Source organism: Carya illinoinensis, chromosome 7 (assembly GCF_018687715.1).
Source record: "Carya illinoinensis cultivar Pawnee chromosome 7, C.illinoinensisPawnee_v1, whole genome shotgun sequence".
NCBI classification, from domain to species: domain Eukaryota; kingdom Viridiplantae; phylum Streptophyta; class Magnoliopsida; order Fagales; family Juglandaceae; genus Carya; species Carya illinoinensis.
The window spans coordinates 24,664,370-24,675,679 of record NC_056758.1 but is presented as its reverse complement, the minus strand read 5'-3'; the positions used below and the strand labels follow the sequence as shown (position 1 = coordinate 24,675,679).

At 32.5% G+C, this 11,310-nt stretch overlaps 1 long non-coding RNA gene across 2 annotated transcripts; it reads left to right on the top strand.

Annotated features, from left to right (window-relative positions):
- Positions 1–5,347: 5,347 nt before the first annotated feature.
- On the top strand, positions 5,348–7,588 carry LOC122315381. Of its 2 annotated transcripts, none has more exons than XR_006244020.1 (2): positions 5,348–6,178; positions 7,061–7,588. It is a non-coding gene; the product is annotated as an uncharacterized LOC122315381 (long non-coding RNA). The 2 variants fall into 2 exon arrangements; XR_006244021.1 differs by having other exon boundaries at positions 5,348–6,945.
- The last annotated feature ends 3,722 nt before the right edge of the window (positions 7,589–11,310 follow it).

The window sequence follows — 11,310 nt, the reverse complement described above, 5'->3', positions numbered from 1 at the left end:
TTGTTAGTGTATATGTATGTGTATTTGCTAGTGTATTTGTTAATGTATTTTTAATGTTAGTGTATGTTATGTGCAAGTGCATCATGTTATTTGCTAGTGTTTCAATGATTTCCATAAAATACCTAAATTAGAATAATATGATTAATTCCCGTTTTCAAATATTAAACATACAATTAAAATTGAATTAATTAAAATTTAGCCCAAAAATTTAAAAGATATTACTTTTGAGAGAAATCATTTCAATTATTTCCATAAAATACCCAAATTAAAAAAAATACCAAAATAATGTATTTTGTTGCCCAAATGATTAACACAAGAGGGGGTGAATTGAATTGTATTAAAAAAATAACAATTATAAATCAAATATACGATATAAAATATAAACAAAATACGAAATAGTAATAAATATAAAGAGTAAGGGTAAGAGAGAAGTAAACTCAATATATTAACGAGGTTCGGCCCCACTGCCTACTTCTTGGCCTCAAGCTACCCCTTGAGGATCCCCAAATTCACCATCCAATCTCTTTCAGGTGGAGATAGAAACCTATTACACCTTTGAACAACATCGCTACAAAAGATCTGTGTAACCCTCTACACTTGCAATCACCTTACACGTGGTGATTCAACTATTCTTTGTGTAGAACACTTTCTACACGCATAAGGGTTATACACAACTTTTTACTGATACAAGAGCTGATAGTGGATAGGTTATCAGAAAACACTCCTCAATGAATGAAATAAGAATAATACAGCGCAATCTATATCTCTCAAAATGAAAAAAAGGGTTAAGGCTCAATGTTTAGAGAATAGAGAATGAAAGCTTTGAATGAATGTTATATGCTCTTGGTATTGTAAATGTGAAACTCTCAAATGATCTATTTATAGGCATATGAGACTTCATATTCAAATTTAAAAAGATTCACATATCAAAGACAACATCATTCACTTTTTAAAAAAATTCAAATAAAAGGTTCTTCTTTTTCAATTGTCAAAGACAACATCATTTATTTTTTAAAAATTTCAAAACTAATCTTTTACTTTTGGCATATGACAAAAAGAGCACACTTTACTTTTCAAAAAATTCAAACCTAATCTTTTTACTTTTTGCATATGACAAAAGTAGCACACTTTACTTTTCAAAAAAATTTAAACTTAATCTTTTTACTTTTTGCATATGACAAAATGAGCACACTCTACTTTTCAATATTTCAAATAAAAACACCTACCTTTTGCATAAGTCAAAAAAAGTATCAATCACTTTTGAAAATATTCAAATAAAACAAGCACATGTGAAAGATGACAATCAATCATCTTTAATATTTTCAAAGTTCAAACTTTTAATCATGTAATGCACATGTGAAAGATGACAATCAATCATCTTTCAAATTTAATTTTCAAAATATTCATGCACATGTGGAAAATGTATTTTAATGGTTTATGATAAAATATTAATTTTGAGCCTTAATCCTAATTTCAAATTTTTAAAATATTTACAACATTACTCTATGACTTTAATGTGAATTTGTTCCATTCTTGCTCATGCTTATTTCCTTGATGTGCTTGACTTCATTGTGTAGACAAATTGAGCTTGATACTCCTTTGTTTTTTGAATTCATTTGTTATCATCAAAATCCATGTATAGATATATAATTACAAGAAACTTGAAACCTTGAGTTCAACAATCTCTCCTTTTTTTTGATGATAACAAATACTTGATAGAACCTGAAGTGTGTATTAATACTTAAGCCCCCCCTGAGAATGTGCGTTAGTTTTTCAAGCAAAAGTATAAATACAATTCCAAGCATATATAACAAGTTTAGCAGTTCAAACAACATTAAAGTTCTAGTCTAACACTTCTCCCCCTTTTGGCATCATTAAAAAGGATCCAAAGTAAGTAAATGAACGAAAGAAAATAGTGTATTAGTAGACACTGTAGATAGTTGAAAAAATGGATCTGTCCATGACTCGACAAGCGTGGCTGGAAATTTAAAAAAATAGCCTGATGTTGTTGATAAACGAGATTGAGGGCTCAGAGTTTCTAAAACAAAATATCATTTTCACCGATCGGTAAAAAAATTACATTGCTCTTTGACTTAGATGATAGCTTGTCTTGTTCTTTATGCTATCTCTATAAAATCAGTCTTAAAAGTTCATCCAATCCACATCAAATTTTCTCCTCATCTCTATAACTCATCTGCATTCCTTCAACATTCTCGCTTTAAGTTTTCAATTCTTTTCTCAATGGCTCATTCTTCTAACATTCCTCTAGATTCATCCATGATATATTCTACACCTCAATCTTCGGTCCTTTCAGCAGCTACCATTGGTGCCATGTTGCAGCAATAAAATAACAATTTGGCTAATAAGTCAGACTCTGATGCTATCTACGACTTGGTGAGTCTCGGGACTCGCTACTCCTCCTCTATAGTTGCTTTTTTCCAGCGGCTACAAGTCAAAAATATGAGGTTGAAAAGCTTAAAGAACAAATTATTGTACTTTAGCGAATTGTTCAAAAGTCTCACACAAGGGAATGAATCTTTCGGCAGAAGAATAAACAGTTAAAATCTCTATTGGATTCTTCATTCTGCTTGCCAGTTCCCATGGATAAGGATGACATGATATTATATGAAGAGAATGAGCGTCTCATACATGAGGCTAAGAATCTCAAGTTTATGTAAAAGTATTTTAAAAAATCTCTCTATTTTTATTGACTCTGGTCTATCTTTTAAGAAATATTCATAGCATGCATCATACCTATTTCTCTTCTTATCATACATAATCTATCTTCTGGTAAAGGTTTTGTGAAAGTATCTGCTAACTGATCGTGTGTGTTTGTGAACTCTAGTACTATATCGCCTTTCTACACATGATTTTGAAAAAAATGATATCTTATTTCAATACGCTTAGTTCTAGAATGTTGTATTGGGTTTTTTAAAAGATTTATAGCACTTGTATTATCACATTTGATTGGAATGTGATTATACATGAGTTTAAAATCTTCAAGTTGTTGCTTCATGTAAAGAACTTGAGCACAACAACTACCCACAACAACATATTCTGCCTCAGCAGTAGATAATACAATGGAATTTTATTTTTTACTAAACTAAGAAAATAGTGCATGACCTAAGAAATGACATGATTGATCATTAAGCTAAAAAAAAAAATAAATTAATTACATGATTGATCAAAATGAGAGGATAAACTTATGGGACATACTAGTATTTTCTTTTATTGAATAGGCATTGCTCAACAAAGAACTTGTTTTTTTTTTTTACATATATATATATTTAAATAATCATTCACAGTAAGAAAGGATAAGATACTTACCATCATACTTTAGATCTATAAATATTTTTTAGGACTTTAAAACGAGAGAGATAAATGAATTAAGTGACCCCTATAATATTTATTAATATTGCCTATGAAGACTTTTCACGTAACATAAATGTTGAATAAATGTGTTAAGAGTCCATAGGGCCTAGTTTGAATTGTAAGTTGAGATTATATGAGTTGAGATGATTTGTAAATAGTAGTGAGATATTTTAGTTGAGATGAAATAAGTTAGAAATAATTTGAGTTAATTTTTTTTTATAGAATTTTAAAAAATTGGAGAGAAAAAGTTGAATAAAATGTTATAAAGTTGTGGAAAAAAAAAAAAAAAGAATAAAATGTTATAAAGTTAAAGGACGGTGATACACCCACCAAGAGTTTAGTTTGAGAGAGTCTTCTGATAAGGCCATTTGGCCACTTTTTATTTTTTATTTTTTTCGTACATTTTTATATCATTAAATATTTTTAAAAAATTCACAACATCATTATAAAAATACTTCTTCAATTACTAAGTAAAAGAAAAAAAGGCATCGGGAATATTTGAGGACCACCTTTTGTTGGCCCAAGCATTTTTCAAAATTAAAATATTGTTTGAGTATAATAATATTATTTTTGTTTTAAGATTTGAAAATGTTGAGTTATTTTTTATATTTTATTTTGAAATTTGAAAAAATTGTAATAATTAGGTAATGATTAAATGAAAAGATTGAATAATATTTGAAATTGAAAGGAGTTTATGTTTGTAGTATTTAAATATTAAGATGGAATGAAATGAAATGTGACAAGATGAGATGAGATAGAAGTATCTCTATCCAAACCATGCCTAATATGTCTTTCTTACACTTGAGACACTCAAATTTGAATAAAATTTTAAAGAGATCTTGATGTATGGGGCACTTACTAGGGCACTGTTGGGACTTGGTTTCTTGGAAGAGTTAAATCATGAATAAGATTTCAAAGAAATAAAGTTTACAGATTGATTTGATAAAATGTAATATCTTAGATGTATTTTAAAGAATAACAAAATTTTAAAAGTTGATATATCATAATAGTTTATAAACTTGAAATAGCTTTGTAAACTAAACATTTCTCTTTTTTAGAAAGTCATATCTGCATAAAACCCAAAAATTAAGCAAAAACAAAATGTTGAATAAAGGACGATCAATCTGCTTCATTTCTCTTTTCCTTAAAATATCGTTCGGGATTTCCCTCAAATGCTTTTTTAAAGAACTAATGCTTTTTAGATTTGTATTTTTCTGCCACGAACCGACCAATAAATGGACAGTAAGGACCCGAGTGGTTGAGGAATAGAGCTGAAGAAACAACAGAAAATAAAAGAGATGATTACGATCCCACTTTAAAGTAGATCGAATATTCTATGTCCTCTCTTTTTAGAGTGAGATTGGAATTCTTTTCTTCAAAGTGAAACTTACGCTTTGTTTAGTTATACAGATGAAATGAGATAAGGTAAAAATTAAAAGTTGAATAAAATATTATTATAATATAATTTTTTAATATAAATTTAATTTTAAATTTTAAAAAATTTAAATTATTTATTATATTTTATATAGAAATTTAAAAAAATTATAAAAATTAGATGAAGATGTAAACAGGCATTAAACTAAGGTGAAAAGAATGGGAAAATACTCGGCCCAAATAACAAGTCTTGTGGAACAAACCAAGTTCTGGGCTTATATTCTTTGATAGTGGCAGGTGTAGATCAATCGATTCATTTTAAGGCTGCTGAATTCTTTTGCCCTTTTTCTTTATATGATATCTGCATTGGGATTGGAGATGCGTTTTTGGTACAATGGTTTGAGCTTGAAGACAAGGATCTCTTAATCTGCAAGCAACAAATAGATGACGTGGGATATGCTTTTCTTTTGATGGGTGTAGGTGCTTGCGCTTGTCTCTGTTCTTATGTGGCAGTGCAGTAATGTAGCCCATGCAGAGCTCCTTTCTACTATATATATTGATCAATCTATATCTATAAATCCCAGTATCACCACCTCCTATCTATCCATTTTGTCTGGCCTTCCTCGTTCCAACGATGGGACGATGAGGAAACAAAATGGCATCCACCACAGAGCGAATCATAGAGAGCTATGATATCTTCTTGAAAAAGTTGTTCAGGAACTGCGGCTTTAGAAGTTTTAGATGATCAACAACTCGGAGACACAGCATTACACGTGTGTCTCCACTTGCAAAGAAGACAGATCTTGAAGTCATTGTGCAAATAATTTAATTCCGATCAAACAGCTAGGCAAAGAAGCTCTCGATTATATTGCATCAATAATGTGAAATGTGTCGATGCATTGCGGAAGTTGATTCATCATTGGTGAGAGCTCGTAATGATCAGGGCTGTGAGACCCCTTATCTTTTTATTGGAAGCGCTCTATGGTAAAGAGGAAGCCGTCCTTCGTCTTCACGAAATCTGTGGCACCGAGAATGGCAATGAATATTCCCTGAGGAAGCGAGGATGGTGATGCTATTCTTCGTTGTGCCATTGCTGAAGACTATTTTACTAATCAAAATAGCTCCAGCAATGGCACAGTGAAGAATAGTGTCTCCATCTTCCCTCGGAGAAGCGAGGACCAAGCTATAGGATGGGACTTGGCTTATAAGAAAGCGACAGAAGCGTGAACATTTTTAATTTAGGGAGCCAATAGAGATACACAGAAATCCCACACACTAATTAGTTTTTTTTTTCCCCTCCAGAAAGTGAGTAGAATGTCTGTTATTGCCATGCCATCCTGTCTGTAGAGTCCCATCAAGTCCCATTTCACAAGTTTTCATTCCCGCCCAACGTCCCTGCAAGTCTTCTTCAGCAACTCAACGTCGGCCATGGGTAACTCTCTCTCTCTTTCTGTGACATTCCAAGTTTTCCACTTCCATTCTCTAGTTTCCCGTTTATTTATTTATTTTTCTGTTTGTAATCGCGGCATCGTCTCTAACATTGCCCGAAGTTACAGTCACTTTGAAGCCTTCGCCGGTAGGTATACACAAGATAGAATGGGAACAAAATTTTTTACACATTCCTTTTACACGAAGGTGGGAAATATTAGCAAAAATGGAATTTTTACACATTCTGTATCTCATATCTGTACAAAACTGAAATATAGAGTTCTAATTTGTTATGCTTCCTTTGTTATTTATCAGCTTTTGTTGTCACCTTTACTTGCACCTTCCCAGTCGAGTTATGGCCTTGCATTTCTTTTTTTTTTTTTTTCTTTTTTATTTATTTATTTTTATGTTATTGCCTTGTATTTGTTTTCGAGTCTGAAGTATGTATTTGAGTTCTAGTCTACAGTGTGCTCTAGTCTGAAGTGCGTTTTATGTCTTAAGTCTGAAGTGTGTTCTAGTATGAAACCATATAATACGAGTTTTTAATTTCGGTTTTGTATAGAACTGTTTTTTTGAGAGGCACAGTGGTTTATATGTTGTTTACATTTGGGAGCCACGTCCGAAATATTGTTTTTGTTTGGAAGCCACCCAATATAATGGTTTATATATTTTTATTATTATTTTATTTTGTAACTATAATCAAGATGGAATCATGTCGATTGATATTTTCCGAAGAAGAACACGACATTGATGATCCTGACTCTCCAAGAGGTTAGATGTTAATTATTGAATTTTTAATGGCATTGTTTTATAGACTCTTTTAAATATCAATTGTTTTATGGTATGCTTAACGGATTTTAAATAAATCATGTTTTGCTTAATGTAGACCAACAAAAACAAGCTGGATCTCAGTATTCCGGGAATCGAAAAGTTGAAGAACCGAGGATTGATATGATATTTGAAACTCAAGTAAATGTTACTGAATACTATACAAAGTAAACAGGAAGGATTTGGAGTGTCAAAAAGAATATCGGCTAGTGGGCATGATTCCAGTGCTGAAAGAAACTTAATACTCTGCTTGTTGATGGAGAGTGACAAATTGTGTCAAATCAATATTCCCAATAGTAATCCCTTTATTTGCAGCTAGTAGAGGTGGTTGAGAGTGTAAGTGGTGTTTTTTCTATTGAATTATATTTACCAATCTGCATCACTTTTGTTTTTCTTTTTTTCTTTTTTCCTTTTTTTCATTTCAGTTTTTTTATGGTCTCTATGTAAGAACTAAGATGAGAATGACGGTTTGGGGCTTATGGTAGTTGGTGTTTTCTGTTTAGTAGTATCGAGGCTGTAAGTGGGACTTTGTGAAACTAATTCTTGGACCATATCCATGCTGTAACTTATAAAGATCTATTGTCTCCTTGCCCTGTGTCATAACTTATAATGATTGGCTTCTTGGACCATAACCAGGCTGTAAGATTTGGAGAAATATTCATGAAAATTGAGCCAATATTTATATTGGTTGATGCAATATAATTTGCAATGTAAGTGGGACTTTGTGGAAAGAAGAAAGAATTAGAGAATGTTAGGCAAAGATTACGAAAATTTGGAAGTAGCAAGCACCATTGCCCAGAACCCAGAAAGATTATGACCAGGTTTTGGCACCATACCTTTCTATTATACCATCAACTAATACCCAGCAGAAGAATTAATAGATGGGTATTTTTTTCAAGATTTTCATATAGCAAACGGATTGTTATGATCCACCTGCTGTGGCTTGAACACAGTAGAAAAGACTGAACTAAAACTGACTCTGCTGGAGACAGCCACCAAAGAGATCTAAATACTGGTCCTCTAGATCAAGAGATAATGAAACCAGAAGTTTCCAGGAAAAGAGGACATGTCTCTCTGAAAATATTAACATAAAACTGTTGTTAGATAAAATGGTCGGTGGAGATTTCCAGGTTAGCGGATATTTTCATCAATCATTTCTAGCTACAACTTTAGTTAGTTTGGTAATTTGGGTAGATTGTAATGCCCTGAATAATTTTGTAATTTACTAGTCCCCATTTGCCTGTTACAAATAAATGCCTGTCACCTTTTGAGTATGTTAGTTTGCCTTCTCAAAACTCACTTTTCAAAAAGTAATGCACGACAATACTGCTAGTTTGGAAACATGAAGCTCTCATCAAATCTGGTTAGAATGTGGTAAATAAGCAATCAAATTGAAAATGCTACCATTTTTCTGTATTTGTTCATTTCTTTTTCCTTTTATTTCCTTTTAAGCCTGCCGATTCCTAGTGTTTCATATAGATTTCCAATTCCCACATTATTCCTTTGTAGAAGAGAGTTATCCAACAAAAGATGAATTTCAATAATAATAATCTCATGCCAACATAATTTTTTGTGCCCCCATCTTATTCTATAATTTCAACCCATCCAACATAAGCAAAAGCAAAAAATGCTTAAATTCAAAAGCTAGACTCCATAGCTAAACTACATAACATGCTTAAATTGAAATTGTTACTATGTTAGGGCGAGAGAGAGAGAGAGAGAGAGAGAGAGAGAGAGAGAGAGAGAGAGAGAGAGAGAGAGAGAGAGAGAGAGAGAGAGAGAGCTAGCATCAGCGGGCCATCGGTAACGGTGAGGGTTGTGGGCAACGACGATGGTTTGTTGGCTGTAAGTGATGGTTACAAAGAACTAGTCTTTGCATAGGCTAGTCTGGGAAGGGAAATGGGAGAAGAGAAAGGAAGGAGAAAGAGACAGAGGGATGAATGGCGGTTTGTTGGTAATGGGTGGGTGACAGAATGAAATACTACAAAATATTTTGATGAAATATGAGTTTTAAATTACAGGATACTACAAAATATTTATAGAATACTACAAAATCTCTTAATAAAATTTCTTAATAAAATCCGCTAATCCTCAGGAATTTTTTTTTTGAGTAATCCACTATGCTTAAATAATCATTTCACCCATACTCCATAATTTTGATCCTTAGTTGAATTATTCTAAAATCATCTGAAAAATATTATGGAGAGAATAGGTGAGTTATTAACGACTCAGTAAGTAGAGAACATATATTAGTATGCAAACATGAGAATTTCTAAAGTTCAAAATGCAAAACAAAAAACATTTTTTTTTCCAAAATACAGAGTCAAAACATGTTATAAAAAATATCAGAGTGAAAGTTTAAAAATATTCTTATTCAAAATTTATTTGGCATAGCATAACTAAAATATCACAATAGAACAAAATTCAATAATGTTTAACCCCCATAGTAGGGTTTTGCAAACCCAGGTGGCTAACAGAGTAGAGATAGAATGTGAATCTTCCCTTTATTATTCCTGGATTTTCAAGTGTGTACACAGGAAATACCATGAAGAAAACCACTTTGCTTCCAAAGTGGGTGCACTAGAAACAGAAAAGTTGGTACCAACCTGAATAGATGCAACAATTTTACCCTTATGGTAAAGTCAGAATGGAACAGAAACATAAATAGAATGTCATGCTAGAGATTTTCAGAAATCATATCATATCATATTAGAGTATAAAACATCTTCAAAACAAAACAAAATCATATCACAAATATATAATTTGGGCACAAAATTTCATATTCGCTCTCTCTTTTGTACAATTTAAAAACAAAATGCCAAAATAGTTCATGTCTACATCAGTCATGCCAGAAAATACTTTATTCTTATACAGGATTTCAGAAATAAAGTAGAACAAATAACTGAAGTTGTTTCACAATTCTTTTCATAACTAAACATGCATAGTTTTTAAAAGTCAACCTCATTCCAATTTCTTTTTATGCAAAGTCAAGTATAGAAACCTCGCTTACCTGAACTTTAAGGCTTTTCAGAATTTCACCACAATATAGCACTACAACAAAAATAGGTTTTAGTGACAAATGAAACTGTCACAAGAAATGCAAAAAACGTCACGAAATATATTTAGTGACGGTTTCTGACCGTCACAACAACTGTCACGTAATGTGCGTCACGGATTACATTTGGTGACAGTTTACTGTACAAGCGTCACTAAAAATATTTTTAGTGACGGTTGGAGATGTGCCGTTTGAAATAACATTCGAACGTATGATTTTCTGTGACGGTTAGAATCCGTCACAGAATATAACGTTCGAACTTAAAATTATATGTTCGAACGTAAAAAGGAGGAGCTGACATCCGAACGAGAAAAGCTAACGTTAGTTGATTATAGTTCGGACGTATAATGTAAACGTTCGAACGTTTATACGTGCGAACGTTACGTTCGAATCTCGAATCCAACGAAAATGAAATAATGTCCGAACGTTTGTATCATGACATTCGGACGTTAATTCGAATGTTAAGTGAGTAGAGTTCGAACGTAAAGTGTACGTTCGGATGTTGTAACGTTAAACTTTTTTGACATTCGAACGCTTTTTTAAATTGGGTTAAACGTTCGAACGTTTTGTTACTATTTTGTAAGGTTACGTTCGAACGTATTTTTGAACGTTTAATACTGTTGAAACGTATTTTTTTTACATTTGAACGTACATATCAGAAATGCTAAACTCATCCACTTAATAAACAAACCAATTGTTTCACATTACAGTACATATTTCACAACCAATATTGTTTGAAACTGTTTTCAAATTAGATGTAAAAAACGTAATACAGAAATAAGATTCATTTCTTTTTCTTTCCTCGCCCAGCACGATTCTGTTGCAATGACATAACACGCTCCATTTGCAGCATCATCTCCCGCTGCACTTGCTCTTGGACCTCACTACGGATTCTTTCCTCATGTTCTCTTTGTTGGTCCTGCAAACGCGTCTCTAAATGAGACTGTCGCTCTAAGAGGGACTCCAACTCTTGCTGTCTAGACCTCATATACTCATTCTCGCGTCGTGCAGCTTCTAAATCTTTGGTAAGATTATTAATTTGTGATGTCGATGAGGTTGAGGAAGATGAACCGGAATGCTTGAAAGATCGTCCCAAACCTCTTGCCATACTAGAGTTGGGCCCAAGCACCTGTGAAAAAATGTCCAAGTCACTAGGAGAGGAATCCCCAGAAGCTGACTGCATCTCCATCATTTTTCCCTGCAGTTTGAGAGATCAAAACACACAATAAGTAACATATTAAAAGAAATACAAA